Below are 24,336 nucleotides of genomic sequence, written 5' to 3' on the forward strand. Positions count from 1 at the left end.
CTGATATTTCCCACACATTTCTTCTCCCTTCCCTTATATTCCCTTTCACTATTATTTATATTCCCCAAATGAATGAGAACATATAATGTTTGTCCTTCTCCGACTGACTTACTTCACTCAGCATAATACCCTCCAGTTCCATCCACGTTGATGCAAATGGTGGGTATTTGTCATTTCTAATGGCTGAGTAATATTCCATTGTATACATAAACCACATCTTTTTTATCCATTCATCTGTCAATGGACACCGAGGCTCCTTCCACAGTTTGGCTATTGTGGACATTGCTGCTATAAACATTGGGGTGCAGGTGTCCCTGCGTTTCAATGCATCTGTATCTTGGGGGTAAATCCCCAGCAGTGCAATTGCTGGGTCGTAGGGCAGCTCTATTTTTAACTCTTTGAGGAACCTCCACACAGTATTCCAGAGTGGCTGCACCAGTTCACATTCCCACCAACAGTGTAGGAGGGTTCCCTTTTCTCCGCATCCTCTCCAACATTTGTGGTTTCCTGCCTTGTTAATTTTCCCCATTCTCACTGGTGTGAGGTGGTATCTCATTGTGGTTTTGATTTGTATTTCCCTGAGGGCAAGTGATGCAGAGCATTTTCTCATGTGCAAGTTGGCCATGGCTATGTCTTCCTCTGTGAGATTTCTCTTCATGTCTTTTGCCCATTTCATGATTGGATTGTTTGTTTCTTTGGTGTTGAGTTTAATAAGTTCTTTATAGATCTTGGAAACTAGCCCTTTATCTGATATGTCATTTGCAAATATCTTCTCCCATTCTGTAGGTTGTCTTTGAGTCTTGTTGACTGTATCCTTTGCTGTGCAAGAACTTCTTATCTTGATGAAGTCCCAATAGTTCATTTTTGCTTTTGTTTCTTTTGCTTTCGTGGATGTATCTTGCAAGAAGTTACTGTGGCTGAGTTCAAAAAGGGTGTTGCCTGTATTCTTCTCTAGGATTTTGATGGAATCTTGTCTCACATTTAGATCTTTCATCCATTTTGAGTTTATCTTGTGTATGGTGAAAGAGAGTGGTCTAGTTTCATTCTTCTGCATGTGGATGTCCAATTTTCCCAGCACCATTTATTGAAAGACTGACTGTCTTTCTTCCAATGGATAGTCTTTCCTCCTTTATCAAATATTAGTTGACCATAAAGTTCAGGGTCCACTTCTGGGTTCTCTATTCTGTTCCATTGATCTATGTGTCTGTTTTTGTGCCAGTACCACACTGTCTTGATGACCACAGCTTTGTAGTACAACCTGAAATCTGGCATTGTGATGCCCCCAGATATGGTTTTCTTTTTTAAAATTCCCCTGGCTATTCGGGGTCTTTTCTGATTTCACACAAATCTTAAAATAATTTGTTCTAACTCTCTGAAGAAAGTCCATGGTATTTTGATAGGGATTGCATTAAACGTGTATATTGCCCTGGGTAACATTGACATTTTCACAATATTAATTCTGCCAATCCATGAGCATGGATTATTTTTCCATCTCTTTGTGTCTTCCTCAATTTCTTTCAGAAGTATTCTATAGTTTTGAGGGTATAGATCCTTTACATCTTTGGTGAGGTTTATTCCTAGGTATCTTATGCTTTTGGGTGCAATTGTAAATGGGATTGACTCCTTAATTTCTCTTTCTTCAGTCTCATTGTTAGTGTATAGAAATGCCACTGATTTTGTATGGCATTGATTTTGTATCATGCCACACTGCTGAATTGCTGTATGAGTTCTAGCAATCTTGGGGTGGAGACTTTTGGGTTTTCTATGTAGAGTATCATGTCATCGGCGAAGAGGGAGAGTTTGACTACTTCTTTGCCAATTTGAATGCCTTTAATGTCTTTTTGTTATCTGATTGCTGAGGCTAGGACTTCCAGTACTATGTTGAATAGCAGTGGTGAGAGTGGACATCTCTGTCTTGTTCCTGATCTTAGGGGAAAGGCTCCCAGTGCTTCCCCATTGAGAATGATATTTGCTGTGGGCTTTTCATAGATGGCTTTTAAGATGTTGAGGAATGTTCCCTCTATCCCTACACTCTGAAGAGTTTTGATCAGAAATGGATGCTGTATTTTGTCAAATGCTTTCTCTGCATCTAATGAGAGGATCATATGGTTCTTGGTTTTTCTCTTGCTGATATGATGAATCACATTGATTGTTTTACGAGTGTTGAACCAGCCTTGTGTCCCGGGAATAAATCTTACTTGGTCGTGGTGAATACTTATTTCTGTAGACATATCTAGTAGTGGGAAAGCAGTATGTCTAGCAAAGCACTGAAAAAGGTCAGATTCCAATATCTATAAACAGCCACGTGCTGGCTCTAAAATGCAGTTGAAGACTGTCACAGTTATAGGGGATATGTTTTTAAGATCATGGAGCTAACATTTGCTGCATAACTTAAATATTAGAAGATAAATCCCTTAAAATATAATTAAACCTGAGGTAAACCACTACCACTATAGTTCTATATCTCCTTACAGTATCAATTTGGTTTATTTGCCATCATTCTGGTCTATTTATTTACAGATATTTCTACTACTGCTGTTTCCCCTTTTAGAGTCAACTTGCATGTTAGTATCTTATCTCCTCCATCTGACTGGAAGCTCCTTAAAATCAAAGACCAGCACACAAGACATAAAAGATACTTAACACTTTTGAATGCATACGTGGATCAAAGATGGATGGATGGAAGGATGGATGGATGGATGGAGTCTGACACCATCATTCAAGATAAATTTGAACCACCAGAAAAGCTTACTTTTTGCATGCTTACTTATTGTAACTATCAATAGGGACCCCAAAAGTATAATATCCAATCCCTAATTGTCACAAATTGAGTTTGCTACAAGCAGATATTGTGAGGTATAGGAGATTTATTAGAGATCAATTTCTGTGTAAGGAATGGAGAGGAAACAGATTTGGACAGAGTAAGAAGTAAAACAGCTACACAGGCCCTATGGGGCCTTGGTCAACATGACAAGGAGCTTTGAATTGCCCTTCAGAATTTTTGGCATCAGTCTAGAATGTCTGAGCCTCTGACACTCAATGAGGGTCAGAGCCTCAGTAAGTCAGAGGATGCAGGTTTGCCTGGTGAGTTGCAACTCAGGGCCAGGTTGCTGAAAAAAACACCATGTAGGAGTTGACAAATGAAAGCAGTCACTTGACCATACACCACTGGTCGGACAGTGGCAGGGCAGTATCTTCTGACTCAAAGGGGTACTGGAAAATACAGTTTCATGTCTTCTACACTAATCAACACATTTGTATCTTGATTTGCAAATCAGAAAAATCTAACAAGTGAGAATGGTTATCCACTACTGTGTTAGGGAGGAAGAATTTCTTCTGCCCTTCAAGATCCCTCTAGCTGGACTAAGAATCAAATTGACATGAGATACATTAACAGGAGAAAATAAAATTTAATCGTATGCCTATGGGGAATCCTGATAGACATGGAAATTCCAAAGACAGTGAGGCAACATGATGTTTGTATGAGGTAAGGAGAGGGTTAGGAGTCTGAGGGTAGGAGTCTGAGACTTGGTCAAATAGTCTCCTGTTTAGCTCTTACTTATAAGTTAACCTCACTGCGTATGTCACATATTACTCAGCTATTACAGTAAGTATTATTTGGATACCTAATGACTGACATGATCTAGTATGGTATTTAAAATTATGATTTTGGGATGCCTGGGTGGCTCAGCGGTTAAGTGTCTGCCTTTGGCTCAGGTTGTGATCCTGGAGTCCTAGGATCAAGTCCCACATGGGGCTCCCTGCAGGGAGCCTGCTTCTCCCTCTGTCTGTGTCTCTGCCATTCTCTCTGTGTCTCTCATGAATAAATAAATAAAATCTTTAAAAAATAAAATAAGATTATGATTTTATTAAATGGGAAAAAACAATGCAAATAGATAATAATTCTATTTTGAAGAGAAGGGTATATAAGTCCTCAAAGATTCTTTAAAATGACATCTATAAGTAAAATCTGAGCATTTAAACAATGAATTTTAAGTAGTCTATTGAAATTCTAAAACTCTTTTTAAAGATGTTATTTATTTGTTTGAGAGAGAGAGAGCATGAGCAGGAGAGGCAGAGGGAGAGGGAGAGAATCTCAAGCAGACTCCATGATGAGTGCAGAGCCCAATGGGGGGTCCCTGAGATCATAGATGTTTGCCTTGCCATATAGAGGGTCACTTAGATAAAATTTATCTCTGCTAATAATGCTTATTCTGAAAAAGACCACCAATTTAGGTTCTTCTATGTAGTTAAGAGAGAGGCAAGAGTTTGTTTTGTGCTGGTAGGGCCTTGATTGCCTTCAGCCCAGAATGATCTTCAGGCCAAAGTGGTCCATCTTTGGACAGACTGCCCTTCACCCCTACAGCATCTATTTGATTCAAATATTGAAAATATTCAGGCTATAAGTAAAGATGAAACAAAATTAAATATTGTTTTAAAATAAAATGAAAGATATTAAGATAGTTCAATATATTTAATAAAAGTAATTGAAAGAAGAATGGAAAAATACACTTAGTTTTATATTGAATAGAAATTTATAAATAGAGCAAAATATTTCCTTTAGTTGTGTCATATTTTACCTATATTTTTAACTTGAGGGAAGTAAATGCATTTTGATCTCCTTTTACACCCTTAATAAGCATAAAAGTGTAGGGATGAGAGGAAAAATAATTTTCCCACTACTCTTTTATGTTCTTGGTTAATACTCACTTTATTAAAAGACAGCCTAGCAGGAGAAAAACAAACAGAAGTTTGGTAACATATGTACCTCCTGTGTACATGGGAAAGACTAAGGAAAATTGAATAATTCTCCCCAAATGGCCCAAACCACCACCTTAAATATTTCCAGCTAAAGACAAAAGAAGATGCTGAGTGAAGTAAAGCAGACAAACCAGGGTAAGCTTTGTTCGCAGATCCAAGTTGGTGCCTTCTCCATTGATAAAATTCTCTTTGATTTAGAGCCTTCTCTTCCTGGTACAGAGAAGTAAACACCCTTACAGTCAGAAATTTCCTTTGTAAATGTAAATATCCCTTATGAAAAGTTAACTTTTCCTTGGTTTGCAGAACTTCTGCTGTGTCTTCTGTTTCTCAAAATAATCAGCTCAAAATAATCCTTGTGCCAAAGAAGGATATTTGGGGGTGGCATGTTCTACTACTCTTCAAATGTAAAAGACCAACAATGGAAATTTGATGGGCTCAACGAGCATATGAAAGAGATAGCAATCCATATTTCTCTTCATAAGTAAGCCTAACTATGAAGAATAACAAACAAGTTATTATACCACTCCTTTAATTAGAGGAAATAGTTTGAAAATGGCAGTTAATTTGCTTATTTCTAGTATGGGCTATAACCTATTAAAGAACTTAGGCAAATGCTTTAAATCAATGACCCATACCAGTATATATGTTCTCAAAAAGAGAAAAAAAAAATCCTCCTAGATGTTTTTCCCAGCTCCTTCCTATTACTTCGTCTCTCTGGTTTGCTTAAAGAAGCTAGCTGTCAATGTCTTCATTGCCTGAAGTCCATTACAAGGAAAATTCTCTATCTTTATGTAGCAGGGGTTCTCAGCTTGAGAATTTTCAAAGCTTATGCACCATGGTTGTTTGGCTTGCCAAACATTGGGGCTATTTACATTAGAATTATGAAGTTCTTTTTTTTTTTAGATCAAATTTCCTTTATTTTATTTTTTTAAGACTTTATTCATGAGAGACACGGAGAGAGAGGCAAAGACATGGGCAAAGGGAGAAGCAGACTCCCTGTGGGGAGCCCGATGCAGGACTCGATCCCAGGACCCCAGGATCACGACCTAAGCTAAAGGCAGACACTCAACCACTGAGCCACCTGGGTGTCACAGAACTAAGAAGTTCTGAGAAAAGCTTTCCAAGGAGAGAAAGTGAAAGTCTAGCCACAGAAATGTAATTCAAGAACAATAGTTCAGAGTCAGGAGTGCAGATTTGAATAGAACTCAATGTGCATCACATATACTATCCCAGACCCAGTGTTCTAATCCCTGTGGGAATCCAGTGAAGGGACAAGAAAGGGGGAGTGAAAAGTAAAGCTCACCTCACTTAAACCCTGAAAGCCCCAACAATATAAGCAGCCTGCTCAGTGGCCAGTATAAAGGTCAAGCCATACTGGAGATAAATTATATCTACCCTATTTAGGGTAATGTTAATTGCAAGGGTTGAATCTACATAGCAAAGGAAATGGAAAGGAACATCAAAGCCCTGATCATTGTAACAAAATAGAACAAAAGTTTGTCTTCCTAATGTGTAGTAAGCCAATAAAAAAAATTGATATCAAGCTTTTGCAGTAAAGAAAGATAGACCATTTATAAGTGTGGTACCACCCTGGAGAATAGGGAGCTAATGCTCAAAAGTCTCAAATTCCTCAATGGCTTGCAAGTGAGGGATTTTAAAAAATTAATTGATTTATTTTAGAGAGAGAGAGAGAGAGGGTGTGCACACGTGAGTGGGGGGAAGGACAGAGGGAGAGAATCTTAAAGCAGATTTCCCACTGAATTCATACCCAAGGGGCTTGATCCCAGGACCCATGAGATCATGACCTGAGTGGAAACCAAGAGTTGGATGCTTAACCAACTGAGTCACTTAGGCACTTCCAAGTGAGGATTTTAAGGGCAAAATTTAGGGCATGGATCTCCTAAGAAGTTAGGCACTGTTGATTGGGGGCCCATGAGGTCATGTTAGCAGATGTTACTTAATAATTTTACTTAATAATTTCTGATGCTGTTTTGTCTGGATTCTCAGAGGTCTATTTCATCTCAAGAGACTGTAATCTGAAAAACTGTCTTTATTCTTTATTTTAGATATTTCATTAGGTACATCTGGTGATTATATCTTTAGGGTAGTGCTGATGAACAACTTTTAAGCTAGTGGGATTGCCTTACTACATGTTCCTATGAATGATAAGCAAGCATTCCTATATCTTGAGCCTAGGCCCATGTGTTCCCTGGTTGGTCTGGCCATGCCTGTAGATAAAATGAACTATCAGACGGATGGTGGCTTCATCATGGGTGGAACAGGAAATTCACATCACAGCCAGATTACAAGAAGAAAAAATGGCAGAACAGAAGTGTAGTTATCAGTACTTGTCAGAAGAAAATAGCAGATACTATGGGGAAAGCCCAAAGTAAAAGGGTAAGACCCCACCAAATATAAATGGAAGGAATTTTAAGTCAAGAAACCCACACTCTTGGATTACAACAGAAAGGGAGAAAGTAAACAAGCTATTTTCTGTGTTATTTATGATGCTATTTTTACCACCCTTATTTCTTGTGACCTGGAGGTAAAAAAGCAAAGTTATAATATTTGTGGTATCATGATTGGAATATAAGTGGGATGTCATATAAAGGGGCTGAGGATGAATAGGATTTAAAGGAACTAGAAAACCAGATTTTTATTTTAAAAAGCAAAATGGTACCGTTGAAGGTTGTTAAGTAGAGAACTAGTTTGGTCTAAGAGCTTTGATTCAACTGAAGTGTACAGAGGCAAAGAAATATTTCTGGTTGCTATACTTTTTGTTTGTTTCTGTAGTGTAAAAAAGTATCTTAGAAGGAAATGATTCCTGGGCTTCTGGGTGGCTAAGTCATTTGAGCACCTGCCTCTTGATTGCTGCTTGGGTCATGACCTCAGGGTCATGGGATCTAGCCCTGCAATGCACTCTGCACTGAGCAAGGAGCCTGCTTGGGATTTTCTCTCTCATCCTCTTCCTCTGCCCCTCACCCACCCCTGCTCACAGGTGCTCTCTCTCTCTGAAAAAAAAAAAAAAAAAGGAAATGATTGGTGTGTTCTTTTTTCAAAGATTTTATTTATTTATTCATGAGAAACAGAGAGAGGGACAGAGACAGAGAGAGGAGGCAGAGACACAGATAGAGGGAGAAGCAGGCTCCATGCAGGGAGCCTGATGTGGGACTTGATGCAGGGACTCTGGGATCACACCCTGAGCTGAAGGCAGGCACTCAACTGCTGAGCCACCCAGGTGTCCCTGATTGGTGTGGTTTTTAATGTGAAAGGTGATGGATCCATTTTTCAAAATCCTGAAGTGACTATAAGTATATACTAAAAATAAAATTAATGTCCAGATTGTTCATCTATGGCAATACTACTGTGATTGTCAAGGAAGGGGCTCACACAGGTCACCCCATCCTGACTCTAGAATGTATTCTTGCACTGCCATCACTATGGTAACCAGTATGAGAGCCAAGACAGGCTACCCCAAGATGGGCTACTTTGCCATGAAGATTATTTTGAGTTAAAAACAAGCAAAACCCAGCATTCAGAAAAAACTCTTTACCTCTTCCCCTCAACTGCCTAAATTTACATCGGAAAGGAGAGTCTATACCAAGAAGAGCTAATAACAGAGATTCCTCTTTACCTAAAAAATATATCTGCATAACAGAGAAACCTTTGTTTTCCAAGCATCTCCTCTCATGTTCCTGGTAAGGCTCTTCCTCCACTTTGTATCCTGTACCCCTCTTCTTAGTTCAGGATATCATATAAGCCTCATGTTGCCTCGCTACTATCTTTGGACTTTCCATGTTTGTGTGCATTTCCCATATATATGAGAACAAATTTTATTTTCTCCTGTCAATTTTTCTCATGTCAGTTTGATTATTAGCCCAACTAGAAGGATCTTGGAGAGCAGAGATTTTTTTCCTCCCCAACACCAACATAGTTTATTATAACAGTTTCCACCAGTGCCCCCGCCATCTTGTTCTCTTCTGTCCTATTTCTCCAGCATTTTACTACCAGATTAATTTCCTGTAAACATACCATAAATCATTCAGTCTTTTTCTCAAGATTTTGAAATGACTCCCTAGTGCTTACTAATCAATTATGGCAATTAAATGGCTCAATAATTCCTAATTAAATTTATTTCCCATTTCCCAGACCATAATATTTATTACCACAAGTCCATTGCCAAGTTGCTTCTACCTATTCCATTTTTAGGACTTCTTAAAAACTTCCCTGACTTATTTTCTCCATCTTCCACATCCTGCACAAACTCCAAACTTTTTGGTAGGTTATCTCTGATAAACTGCACTCTTTCTTCCCTGCATTCCCTCTGTTGTTATGAGAAAATGCCACACCCATAGCAACTAAGTATGCTGCATGTTTCAAGTTATTTAGTTATAACCAATTTATTTAAAAACAATTGAAGTGGGGCACTTGAGTGACTCAGTGGTTTAGCATCTGCCTTGGCTCAGGTGGTGATCCGAGGGTTCTAGGATGGAGTCCTGCATTGGGCTCCCCTTGGGGAGCCTGCTTCTCCCTCTGCCTATGTCTCTGCCTCTCTCTGTGTCTCTCATGAATAAATAAATAAAATCTTAAAAAAAAAATAATTGAGATGCCCGGGTGGCTCAGTGGTTGAGTGTCTGCCTTCGGCCCAGGGTGTGATCTTGGAGCCCCGGGATCGAGTCCCACGTCGGGCTACCTGCATGGAGCCTGCTTCTCCCTCTGCCTGTGTCTCTGCCTCTCTCTGTCTCTCATGAATAAATAAATAAAATATTTTTAAAAATAATTGAAGGAAAAGGGCAAGAACTGTATCTTATACATTTGTGGCAATCTATAGAAAATCCAATACAGTGCAAACTCTAATAGATTGAAGGGGAACAGAATATGTTACCCAAATATGTCTCTTTGGCATAAGGAGTATCATGACCTGATTATTTTTATGAAACAGATGACACAGGAGTAGCTCAGAAAACTGAGAAGATATCCTCCTGAAGGATACATTTACATTTATAAGGGAAATCTCCATCTGTAAGAGTGTCTTCCTCTGTGTACCAGGAAGAAAAGGATGACTAAATCTTTAGAGACTCTTTATCAATAGAGAAAGCATGGACTTAAATCTGCAAATCCACCACACCTTGTTTACTGTGCTTTCCTGGTAACCTCCCTTAACTGGTCTTCATCCACCCCCTGCCCTGAACCTCACTTCCCCCCAACATCTTGCTTTGTTTTTAGGTGGAAATGGTTTTTAAGGTGCTAGATTTGGTCCTGTGCGGATGTGGGGAGTTACTCTGTTTCTCTGTCTCTCCCATGCATATAAGATGTGTAGTGTACATGTTATTAAACTTTTGTTTGTTTTCTCCTGTTAATCTGTATATTATTCTAGGGGGGGGGGTGGGGAGGTCTCAGCCAAAAATGTAGAAGGATATAAGAGAAATTGTTTTTTCCTCCCCTACACACAGGAAATAGTCATTTTTCTGGGCTGACAGACCTGGCACTGAATCTTAGCTTCTTTCCTTTTAGTTGTGTTATGTCTCTAAGTTACAGCTTCCTCATGATTAAAAATGGGCAGAAGAACTATTCTCATCTGAGGTTATAATGTGACACTGTAAGCCTGACAAATGGTGAGCAATCAATAAATATGCTGTTATTGGTCTATAAAAACACAACCAAAAGCATTTTTTAAAAAAACGTTTGGTTCAATAGGAGGCAAGAAGAGACTTTTACCGTATCCTATCAACGACATGCAATATATGCCAACTGAATTGCTGGAAGATACTATAGGGAAAGAATTTGATAGATGTAAGAAGAATGAAGGTGATCTTATGGATATAATCAGGTAACAGTCAACCCACTCCACTGAAAAATTTTGGTTCTCACACCCAACCCCAGCTTGCCTTCCAAAGTTAGAGTCACTAATTAATAGTAACTGGGGAAAAGATTTAGAAGGAATTTGCCCTGGTTTAGGTCAAAGTTGTCAAGAACTGAAACTGCATACAGGAGGTAACATTAGGAATACACAAAGGAATGGAACCAAGAATGTCAATGACGGAAGTAAGGACAGGATTTTCTATTCCAGAAATACTGGTTAGCATAGCTAACAGATTAGTACTAAGCAAATGGAAATATTTCTTCTCTTGATTAGAAAATTCAAAAAGTTTCCCAGAATATTGTGACTTTCAAGTATTCTGGAAATAAACAACAGGGTTTACAGCAGTCACATAATGGTAATAAAAATAAGTATTGTTGAGCTATTGCTCTGTTGCAATTTAAAAAAAAATCACTGTAAAGTGTCTCTGAGTCCTTGCAACAGCTCTAATATGGGGTCACTACTATTACTCTATTACAAATGAAGAAACAAGGCACAATTTAGAGAGATTTCTGACTTCTTAAAGTCACATAGCTGGTAAATATCAGTCAGGACTTGATTCTGAGTCAGTCCTACTCCAAAGCCCATGCAATTATTACACTTCCCACATTGCATCAGGTGATTGGCTCAAATGGATATGGTAATGCCCCACCCCTTATGGTTTCGAGGACAGATGCTTGGTTGCTGCATCTGTTTTGAAAGCATAAGCAGCCCTAGAGTTGCATTAGCAACTTAGTTCCACGTTCTGATTTGTTCTCTACTCAATTATGTTTTATGCACCTCTTAACTTCATGCACAATCAATCATTAACTTTGCCTTTTTTACTCCTACACCCTGTTTACCTACACACTGTAAAAACTTAATGAGCATCGGATGGTAACATTTGTCTTGAAATGATCTGATGCACCTGATTGTACCAGGTCCCAAACAGTATCTTGTTGTCCAAAAGAATGCGTACCACCGATTGTTTCAAGCTCCTCACCTCAAGGTTTCAAGAAACCCCTCACCCTCTTCTCATGCATTCACCTCCTTCCCTAAACATACATAAGCGGTCACTAGACTCACCAGGGCAAGGCAGCTTTGGAAACAATCCTCTGCCTTCTTGTTGGGCTGTCCTTCTGATAATAACCTTTCTTTACTTCAAAACCAGTGTCTCAGACATTGGCTTACTGTACTTTAGGGGCCAGACAAGCCTGAGTTCAGTAATAGTTTCTTCATTTCTTTCAACTTTATCTGTATGTGACTTTAAAGGCTTTACTTTTATGCAAACTTTTCACACAGTGAAAACAACAAAGAATATTTATCGAGAATGATTGTGTGCCAGAGAGAGTGATAGGTGCTTTTTCAGGGTTAGTTTGTTTCATCTTCACAATCATCCTCCAATGTAGGCACTGTCAAACATGGCCATGGTCATTAGCATTCACGCTTAATGTATGAGGAAATTGATGCACAGAGAGGTAAGTGTCATTGCCAAGGACTTACTTATTGGTAGCACTAGGACTCTAACCCTGGCAGGCCAATCACGAAGCCTGTACTGGAACACAGAAGGCAAAGATTATCTTCCCAGGATTTAGTCTGGTTTTCTGTAGTGTTTTTTTGTTTTGTTTTTTTAATTAAATTTTGCCTTGTTAGTTTCAGTCCATTATTACTGTCAGAAGATTTGAATTTTGATTCTCTCATCCATCCATTCTATTAGGTAGCCTGACCAGGTTTCTGGGATCTGAGGTTTGTAGTGGCAAACAGCCGGCAGCCCCAAGACAGGCCACATTGGCATGAACAGTATTTTGAGTTAAAAACAATCCAAACCACCGAGATTCAGAAAAAAGCTCTTTACCTCCCTCTCAACTGCCTGCTTGTATCAGGAAGAGAACTATTAACAGAGATTTCTCTTTATCCGAGAAACTTATCTGTGTCATAGGGCAACTTTTGTTTTCCAAATATCTCCAGTCACCTTTCTGCTAATGATCGTTCTCCCCTTTTTATCTTCACACCCCTATCCCTCTCCTTAGCTCATGTCAGCATCATACTGCCTGACTGATTTTGAAATTTTCATGTTTGTGTGGATTCCCTGTATATATGCTGTTAAATTTTATTTTCTCCTGTTAATCTGTCTCATGCCAATTTGATTCAGAATCTAGCTAAAAGGATGTTGAAAGATACAGTAAATTCTTCCTCTCCAACAGATTAAAATTCTATTTCATTTTTTTCTGGATTTATTGAGGTATAATTGGCAGTTTAAAATTGTATATATTTGAGATGCCTGGGTGGCTCAGTGGTTGAGCATCTGCTTTTGACTCAGGGCATGATCCCAGAGTTCTGAGATCGAGTCCCATATCAGGCTCCTTGCATGGAGCCTGCTTCTCCTATCTCTGCCTCTCTCTGTGTCTCTCATGAATAAATAAATAAAATCTTTAAAAATAAAATAAAATAAAATTGTATATATTTAAGGTGTATAGTGTGATAATTTCAAATACATATGTAACCTGACTGGCTGGCTGGCTCCTTTGGTAGAGCATACTATATTTGATCTTGGGTGCTTGAGTTCAAGCCCCGTACTGGGGGTAGAGGTTACTTAAAAAAAAATGAAGACCACTTCCAAGTAAAATGCTCCATATATATATATACATATATATATAATATTTATTTATAATGATATATATTGATATACTATATATTCTATAATATGTATTATATAATTATTACATATATTATATTTATAATATAAATATATTACATTTATTTATATATATTCTATATATATATATATTTTTTTAAATGTATGTGACGGGCACCTGGGTGGCTCAGTCAGTTAAGCATCTGCCTTCAGCTCAAATCATGGTTCTAGGGTCCTGGGATTGAGCCCCACATCAGGCTCCCTACTCAGTGGGAAGTCTGCTTCTGCCTCTCTCCTCTGCTTCTGTTTTCGCTCTCTCTTTTTAAAGATTTTATTTATTTATTCATGAGAGACAGAGACATAGGCAGAGGGAGAAGTAGGCTCCCAGCCCAATGTGGGACTCGATCCCAGGACCCCCAGATTACAACCTGGGCTGAAAGCAGATGCTCAACCACTGAGCCACACAGGTGCCCTCTGTCTCTCTCTCTCTCTCTCTCTCTCTCAAATAGATAATTAAAATATTTTTTAAAAATAAAATAAAAAAATATGTAATTTGAGCTTTTTACTAAATAAATAAATAAATAAATAAATAAATAAATAAATAAAATACATATGTGGTATAAAGCAACTACCACAATTAAGTTAATACATCCTTCACCTCACATAATTAACATTTTGTATGTGTGTGTGATAAGAACACTTAAGATTTACTGTCCAAGGAAATTTCAAGCATATAACACAATATTACTAATTATGGTCATCATAAGCCCTCCTGCCCAGGCCATTTCCCTTTCCCCGTAGTCCCCAGCAACCACTGTTCTACTCTTTCTTTCTATGAGTTTGACATTTTTAGATAAAATAATATTTGTCTTTCTCTGACTGGCTTATTTCACTTAGTGTAATGTCCCCCAGGTTTATCCATGCTGTCACATGTGGCAGGATTTTTTATGGCTTAATAATATTCCACTGTGTATATATAATACATACCAATGTTTTCTTTATTTATTCATCCATAGATGAACCCCTAGGTTGAGTTGTATTTTCTATGCCTTGTGACAGAAATGATTTATGAACATTGTTAAAGCCAAGATAAAAATTCTCTCTTTCTTCCCTCTTTCTCTACAGACCCACCCCCTATACACACACACACACACACACACACACACACCACTCAGACACTTATAGGAATGTATACATAAACTAAACAAGTTACTGGGACACTATATGATAAAAATGATTAAGATATTGGATGATTTATCATTAACAATAATCACAAATTATTTTTACTCTATATTTATATCTGAAAAAATATGTATTGGAATCTAACAAACTAATTTGCTAATAGGTTCCAAAATTACTCAAGTATCAAGCTACTATGACATCTTATTTTCTGAAGCTAAAAACATATATCATATTTGACTTTTCCAGACCAAAACACCTTCATTGCATCTCCACATATGTCATTAGGTTATTTCTAGTATCTCTATGATTTGGGTATTTGCTAGAGTATCTTAAAATAGATAGAATCAAAATTGGTAATGGTTAGTGTTGAACATATAATGATGTTCAAGTGGGAATTGCTATGACCTGAATATGTGAACAAGCAGTATGTTTTTATTTTTAAAATCTTTATTTTGAAATAATTATAGATACAAAGGAAGTTGCAAAAATAATACAAAGATCGGTGTACCCTTCCTCCAGCTCTACACAACAATATCTTACATAATTAAAACACAACATCAGAACCAAAAAGTTGACATTGGTAAAATGCAATTAACAACACTACAGATTTATTAAGATTCCACCAGTATTTACATGCATTCCTTTGTGGTGTGTGTGTGTGTGTGTGTGTGTGTGTATGTGTAGTCCCATGCATTTTTCCAAATATATGGATTCATGTAATCACCTTAACAATCAAGACACACAACAGCTCCATCATCACAAAGATGCTACCCCTTCATAGTCCTATTCCTGCATATGCCCCTAACCCTTGGCAACCATTAACAAATCCTTCATCTTGGGATGCCTGGGTGGCTCAGCGGTTGAGTGTCTGTCTTTGGCTCAGAGCATGATCCAGGGGTTTTGGGATCGAGTCCCCCATCGGGCTCCCCGCAGTGAGCCTGCATCTCCCTCTGCCTATGTCTGTGCCTCTCTCTCTGACTCTCATGAATAAATAAATAAGATTTTTTTTAAAAGTCCTTCATCTGCAAAACTATGTCATTTCAAGAATGTTATATAACATAGTCACACAGTATTTAACATTTCTCTGTGCCTGTTGGCATTTCTGAGCTGTGAACTTCTTTAGCATCCAATTTGGGATACATAGGAATGAAAAGAAAACCTAAACCCAAAGAACTCACTGCCATGCTATTAGTCAAGTCCCAGGGACCCTAGCAAATTTACCTCATTCTCAACATTTTGGAAGGTCTTTGCTTTATGTATTTTATTTGGGGTTTTAGCTGTATTTAGTAGGAATAATGGAGTGAAATCCATCCATTTTAACTTTTCCAGAATTGGAAGTCCAAATATGTTTTTATAGAACAAAATTATATTTGCCCTTTGCTGACAGCTCACACACATCCACAGATGCACACAGGGAGAGCTTTTAACAGAGCTTGTGTTAGAGTGGTAAGAAAATTCTCTTATTTTATCAGTATGCAGCCATGGCATTTATATTACTCTTTGAAGATGCAATTAAGTTTCTTTTTTAACTACTTTATTGAAGTACAATTGATGTACAGAAAATTGCACATATTTTACTGTATGCATTGTCATGAGTTTGGACATATGCGTAATGTGCTTTAAAAGTGTGTTTTACATGAGAGACTCCTAACTGGGAAACGAACAAGGGATAGTGGAAGGGGAGGTGGGTGGGGGGATAGGGTGACTGGGTGATAGGCACTGAGGGGGGCGTTTGACCGGATGAGCACTGTGTGTTATACTATATGTTGGCAAATCAACCTCCAATTAAAAAATATACATAAAAAATAAAATAAAAAATAAAAGTGTGTTTTATTGTTTTTATTTATCTAAATAATCTTTTGCTAGACACAGATTTATTTACTTTCCTACCACTGTAAGTGACAACTTCTCTATTTAGTACATTACACCTGACTTTTCTTTTGAGAAGGTAGATATTTTATTTATTTTATTTTTAAAAAGATTTTTAGTTATTTATTTGAGAGAGAGCAAAAGAGAGCATGAGTGGGGTGGGTAGGGGCAGAGGGAGAGGGAGACACAGACTCCCCGCTGAGCAGGGAGCCAGATGCCGACTCAATCCCAGGACTCTGAGATCATGACCAGAGCTGAAGGCAGATGCTCAACCAACTGAGCCATCCAGACACCCCGAGAAGGTAGATATTTTTAAAGAAGTAAAACACTCTATCTTTTGCTGGGTGTATCAGTCAAGGTCTGATTAGGAAGGCAGAACCAGTAGGAGTTAATGTTAAGAGATTTATTGCTTTCCTGATTATAGGAGCTGGCTACACAAGTTCAAAATCAATACGGCTGGCCTTTGGGAAGGGCGGATTGGAACTTTGGAAATGAACTGAATCTGCTGCACACAGTCAGGATCTATTTTTTGTTTTAAAGATTTATTTATTTATAGTAGAGAGAGAGTGTGTGCATGAGTAGGGGGAGGGCAAGAGGAAGAGAGTATCTCCAGCAGACTCTCTGATGAGTGAGGAGCCCAATGTGGGGCTGGATTTCACCACTCTGAGATCATGCCCTGAGCTGAAACCAAGAGTTGGAGGCTTAACTGACTGAGCCACCTAGGTGCCCAGTGGATCTCTTTTTCAAGGAAGCTGCAGCTATGCTTTTATGGGCATTGAGTTGATTGAATCAGGCCCATCTCAGTTGTCTTTGATAATCTACTTTATTTAAAGCCAACTGATTGTGGACTTAAATCACATCTACAAAATACCTTTATAATGATACCCAGATTAGTGTTTAAATAATGGGGGACATAACCCTAGACAAGCTGACATATCCAAAAGACAACACACTGAGTAATCCAATATAAAAATTTAAGCTATGGCTAATAATATATTTCAAAGCAAAATATCAACATTATATCAGAGAATAGATTATGCCCAAACTGTTAGTGGATAATTATGTTATTTAATCATTTTAGAGTATATGATAGGACAAGAATCTATTAGAATTCTGGGGTAACATATTATCTTACAGTTTTAAGCTATCTCTCTCGCTTTTTTTTTTTTAAAGATTTTATTTATTTATTCATGAGAGACACAGAGAGAGAGAGAGAGAGGCAGAGACACAGGTGGAGGAAGAAGCAGGCTCCATGCAGGGAGCCCAATGTAGGACTTGATCCGGGGACTCCAGGATCATGCCCTGAGCCAAAGGCATGTGCCAAACCTCTGAGCCACCAGGAGTCCCTTGAGCTATCTCTTAAAAACAAAAATGATATTTCCTTAGCTATCTTTTTATCAAAATTAATTTAGATATATCAGGTAATCTATGAAAATCAAAATACCTTTTAAAAGTTAATTTTAAAAGCTAAATGAAACAATTACATTGAGGAAACATTTTTATAATAAGGTGATTTTGAGTGAAAAATACAAGATGCAAAATTATGTCATTATGTTATAAAGTCAATGATGATAATGTTAACAATTGCTATAATACAATATAATCAGTAGTATATACTAGACCCCTAATATGTACCAAATATTCTAATAAGTGTTTTAGATAAAATATACCTAATTCTGATAACAATCCTCTTAGGTAAGTATTATCATTCCACTATTACAGATGAGGAAATTGAAACTCCAAGAGTTTAGATAGCTTGCCGGGGCTAAATCTAATATGTGTAGGATAACAAATATCACTACAGTTAGGTTTAAAATACAGAGAAAGGAGTTTGGAGAATAATTATGTAATCTTTAGATAAGATAATCCTTTTTTAAACATTAAAACTTCCATAAATCATAAAGAAAAAGCACATAATCCTGACAGTCTACAAATTTAACTTTTTCAAGGTGAAATCCTCTAAACAATGTTGTAGAACATGAAACACACTGGAGGAAATGCTTTGCATGTTAATATATTCGGATACTGATTAACACTTTATTGCCTCACAGTTCCAAATGCACCATTTTAGGCTGCTCTATGAAAATAAATCTAGGCTCTTCAAATAGTATTCCTTTGCTCCCTGACACAGAGTCTTTGGTCAATAGAGGGCATGGAGATATATTGCAGGTGGAAGCGTTTTGCTTCCTGGTTCAAGTGTGCTTCCTGGACTGACTCCTACAGTTCTCATGGCTCTCTCCAACATCAGGCTTGGAAGCGAGGCAGTTTCTTCAGTTCCCAGCTCTTATAGTATGTGGTGGCCAACAGCAGCCAGCAATAAGTAACTTCCCCTGTCACCCATTCTCAAGCAGTTTTGTAGCAGAGTGTCTCTGATGAGACCCTTCCCATGAGTTATTTTTCTCCCCCCCACTCCAGAGGGGAAGATTTCCAGCAAGTTCTGCTGGTGTGGTATCACATGTAGATACTCTGCCATCAATTGAACAGTGCACCTGTCCTCTCTAAGAAGTCTGGGTTACAGCCCTTTGGGTAGAGGGAGCTAACTGGTGTGCTCTACATTAGCATCAGCATAGTGGCTACTCCTTGTATCAGTTATTTCTACATTCCTTATTTAGTTAGCTTTCCTTCTTCCTAGCCAATCCATCATCATGCCCATCTCATTATTGTTAATGATTCTTTATATTAATCTTTCCCTGTTCAAATTACCATATTGTTTCTCTCTCTTGGTTGGACCAAGACTGGTATACAATTGGTACTAGTAGTGATACCAGAAAATAGACTCTCAAAGATAGAATTTTGGTCTGGGCATGACTGTGGGCTTGGGAACAGTGCTGAGCTCCTTGCCAGTGGGAAATGGGGTGCTAGTAAAACAGCATATGATGACCTCATAATTAATCAATTTGATTCTGATGAAGGGCCAAATGAAACTTGTGTTTTGGGAGCCTAGGTGACTGTTGCACTTGATTATTATGGCAGTAATGACAACTGAAAGGACCATGATAATGGACAGATTTTTCCCAGTTCAATTGAATGCTTACAAAGAGACAATGACAAGCTGAAGATTGTTAAATTCCAGCTCAAGTTATTTTCCAAGAATCAAAGTTTCCCTGTCAGTCATAAAAGAAATTATTTCTTGTAGTCAGAGGGCTGATGCTGCTGTAAATCAAATGCAAAATTTAAATGTGTGGGTTATGAATTCCAATGATAGTTAAAGTCACAGCCTTGCCCAGTTTCTCATGTTAAAGTTTGAGCACTAATTAGGAAAGCATGAGATCTTGAAACTTGGAATGAAACCAATTGGTTGGATCCATTTAAAACAGACCATTTCAAACCCTATTCTTGGGCTTTCTAAAGCATTCATCATCAAAGCTTTGGACAAGAGCCAAGAGGCCAGACTTGGAGATACCTATGATGAAAGGGACCATGAGCTGTAGACTTTATTTACCTGTAGTGCTCTTAAACACATTCAGAGATGTAAACGATCACCTTCTAGGGTCAGTTCTAGAAACCTGTCAATGGAAAAGAAAACTCAGAGAGAATATCTCTTGTGAAGAGAAAGGAGGCCTGTCTCTTCTGTAGGATGAATGGAGGAAAAGCCTTGAGGAGAATGGAGAAATGGGAGAAAGGAATATTGGGGGACCCCAGGTAGGAGGGTATTTATAAATCACTGAAAGGATCAGTGGTGTCAAATAATGCAGTAAATTCCATTAGCAAAAAAGACTGAAAAGTATCTGCTGGATTTGCCCTTGGTGACTTTGCAAGAGTGGTTTGAGTAGAGTGGAGTAAAGGGTGGAATGGGAGATGAGGAAGTAAGAATAGACTGTAGTAAATTAACTCAGCTGTAATAAATTACTCCCTATGTGTCTGCAAAGTATTTCCTCAATTGCCAAGTAAACACAATAAGCATTTACTTACAGGCAGGAACAAGGTCAGGATGCCTAACATTAGCATAAAGATTCAACATAATTCTGATGTTCTAACCATAAAAAAGGAGATGATGATGATGATGATGATGAGTAAATGCTTGACATAAGGTAAACATTTATCAGTTACCATTATATGAGACTGATAAACTAGTTATTTAGAAAACCTTGAAGAACAAATGAAAATACACAAGAACCAATCAGAGAAGTTGAGTAAGAGAACCAAATGCAAGACAACATGGAAATAAATAATATTAGGCTTTTATACTAGTAATAACAATTTTTTAAAAATTTATTTGAGAGAGACAGAAAGAGCAAGGGGAGGAAAAGAGGGAGAGGGAAAAGTAGACTCTGAGCATGAAGCCTGATGTGGAGCTCCATCCCACAACTGAGACTATGACCTGAGCCAAAATCAAGAGTTGAATGCCTAAACAACCAAGTCATCTGGGTGCCCCTTAAAAGAATAATGGAAAAATATTCCCACAGTACATATGCATAAGGTAAACTTAAACAAATGGGAAAACATCATATTTCTTGAATCAAAAAGCTCAATATCTTAAATATATCAGTTTCTCCAAAATTATATATATATAAGGTCATCCTAGTTTAAAATCATAGACTTTTTCTTTTTTTTTTTTAAGATTTTATTTTATTTATTCATGAGAGACACAGAGAGAGAGAGGCAGAGACACAGGCAGAGGGAGAAGCAGGCTCCATAAGGGAGCCTGATGTGGGACTCGATCCCAGGACTCCAGGATCACGACCTGAGCCAAAGCCGGATGCTTAACCACTGAGCCACCCAGGCATCCCTATAGACTTTTTCTTGACGCAGGAAAAATTATTCTATAGTTTATCTATTTCACCTAGATGAGTAAGTGGGTTGAGAAGAGTCAAGAGATCTGTGTAATGGATGTCTTTGAAGTAAGACTTTTTGTACCAAATAGCAAAGAGTATTATAAAGCTGTTGTAATTCGAAATGAAAAAATTGAAACTCCAGTATTTAAGTGGAGTGATAGATCAAAAGCTCATAATTAATTCAGATAAAGGAGTCATTTTAAATCACTGCAGACAATGAATGTTTTTCAATAAATAGTGTTGGAGTATCAGGGAAAATTGAAGAAGCAAATGTTGCTAGGTCCCCACCCCACAGCCTCCATGAGAATAGATTTAAATATTTCTCACCAGTATAAATGTACATGCATATGATTTCCTCTAAGCACTAAGAATTAATCATAAAAAACACATAGACAAGTATGAAAATAAATGTCAGTAAAAAGCTACTGGGGGAGGGCGCCTGGGGGGGATTAATTAGTAAGTGTATGTCTTGGCTCAGGTTGTGGTCTCAGGGTCCTGGGACCAAGTCCTATATCAGGCTCCCTGCTAAGTGGAGGTCTGCTTCTCTTTCTCCCTCTGTGCTTGTTCTCTGTCTCTCTCTTTCAAGTAAATAAATAAAATCCCTAAGGAGAATTTTTTTTTAATTAAAAAAATATATAAAAAGCTACTGACTATGGTACTAGTATAATACTAAATAGGTGGAAACAATCTAAATGTGCAAAGAGAGAACTGATAAAATATACTAAGGTTTATCTATAAAACTGGATAATACAGAACCATCAAACATGATGATTTAGACATATATGTATAGTCCAAAGATGACCATTATGTATTGTTAAGGAAAAATAATTTAAAACAGTATTAGAGTATGTTCACATTTTTATAAAAACGTGCATACTAATGTATCTTTACAAAAAGTTCAGAATGATGATAGTGATTATATTCAGGTCTGATGTATAATGTCTGTGATATTTGTTTGCTTTCTCCCTTATATTTTTTTGACATAACTTTGCACCCAGATGAAGTTACATCTATTTTATAGGAGACAGTAATATATTGTCTAGAAATGATTTTGGGGGCAGCCCGGGTGGCTCAGCGGTCTAGCGCCACCTTCAGCCCAGGGTGTGATCCTGGAGACCGAGGATCGAGTCCCACATCGGGCACCCTGCATGGAGCCTGCTTCTCCCTCTGCCTGTGTCTCTGCCTCTTCGTCTCTCTCTCTCTCTCTCTCTGTGCCTCTCATGAATAAATAAATAAAATCTTAAAAAAAAAAAAAGAAACTATTTTTGTCCATGAACCAAAGTGGCACTTCAGATGATTTATAATTGAAATAATCATATAAGGTATTGCTGCATAACAAATTATCCCAGAACTTAATAGCTTAAAAAACAATCAATTACTAACTAACTATCACAGTTATTACAGGTCAAATACTTGGGAGTGATCCAAATGGTTGCTTCTGGCTTTGGGTCTCCTTTAAGGTCTCATTCAGGACTCCAACTGCAGAGCTGCAGCCATCTGAAGGCTTGACCTGGACTGAAAGATCAGATTCTAAAGTGATTCACCCACATGGCTGGGCAGATAGTGCTCGGTCCTGGAAAAAGACTGAAGTTCCTCTCCTCATGGGGATCTTCACAGGGTCACGTGCATGTTTTCAGTTTGTGCCTGCTAGCCTGTCCCACAATGAGCAATCCAAGAGCACAAGGAAGATGCTGCCGTGCTTTTTGTTACGTAGCTTTGAAAGCCACCCACTATCGTATCTACAGTGTTCCATGGGTCACAGGTTTGCCCTGGTCACTTGGCGAGGACTACACAAGGGTATAAATATTGGGAGGTAAGGATTATTGGAGGCCATCTTAGAAGCTAACAATTATTTTAAGAAAAAGTAAAAGAAAAAATGTATAAAAATCATAAGATGTAGAATATTTAGGTTATATTAGCATAGCAGACTGATGGACTTTATGCATAAAGTGATAGAGAAGATATTTTAAAACATATTAGGTAAACAAAGATGTATATAAACGTGTATGTATTTTTAAAAATAAAAAAAATAAAATGATCAGTGGCTAAAGATTGAGGTAATTTGAAGAAATCCAAATAATTATAATAAGGGATAGAATTATGGGGCTATTAAACATTTTGCCTTTTTTTAAAGATTTTATTTATTTATTCATGAAAGACACAGAGAGAGAGAGGCAGAGACACAGGCAGAGGGAGAAGCAGGCTCCATGCAGGGAGCCCGATGTGGGACTTGATCCCTGGTCTCCAGGATCATGCCCTGGGCTGAAGGCGGCGCTAAACCACTGAATCACCCGGGCTGCCTTTTGTTTTTTTTTAACATTTTGCTTTTTAAATTTCCTTTAATGTTTTCCTTTTTTTAGCGAGACATATTTAAAACAGAGAAAATTAATATGCATTACACTATGTCACTGGATAGTAATTGTGTTACTCTATAATTGAAATAATGGATGAATTTTAAAAATAAAAAAATCTTAAAAATACAAAATCTTAAAAATTAATGACATCTAATTTATAATAAACATCTAAGAGCAATCATAACCCAATGATGCATGTGAAAGGAATATTGAAATATGGTTCTGTGAAATTTAAGGATTCATTTCTAAATGACAAATAGTATATTTAAAATATGAGGTTCTCTAAATCCACAGATGCAACTAGAAATTTCCTCCCTCACTCCAGGATCCTTACAAGGATCAATAAAGAATTGAAAAATTGGGCAGTCAGAGTTTAAAAAAAAAACAAAAAACAAAAAAAAAACAACCTACTACTCTGCCTTGACACTGGGGACGAAGATGAAGATAAATGTCCTTTCCCCTTCTCTGACTCCTATGTGATGACACCATAGGACACCATAGTCCTAGTCCCAAATTTCAACTTTGGAAAGTAAATATTTACTACACCCAGGGTTCTAATGACCCTCTTAATTATGTACGTTCTAATTTTATTTAAATGTAACAGTGTTAAAGCATTTTAAAAATAAGTTTAAAAAAATCAACTCTGTAACTTTTCCTCAGTGGTTTGGTCAGTGTCTAAAAGTAAGAGGAGAACAATAAGAAAAGATGACAAATATTTCAAGAGTGGGAAAAGGAAGAATAATAGTACCACTGACACACTTAAGCCTCCAAGATTATGATAAGCATTGATGGTTTCGAAGATATGTACCTAGTGTTATGCTATACTCATAAATTCCATACTAACAGTCTGAAAGTTTTTAAAATAAGATGAAGAGTTAAATAATAAAAAGAGAATACTTTCAGCTCCAGTTATATATATCG

Source organism: Canis lupus, chromosome X (genome assembly GCF_011100685.1).
Source record: "Canis lupus familiaris isolate Mischka breed German Shepherd chromosome X, alternate assembly UU_Cfam_GSD_1.0, whole genome shotgun sequence".
Taxonomy (NCBI): Eukaryota; Metazoa; Chordata; class Mammalia; order Carnivora; family Canidae; genus Canis; species Canis lupus.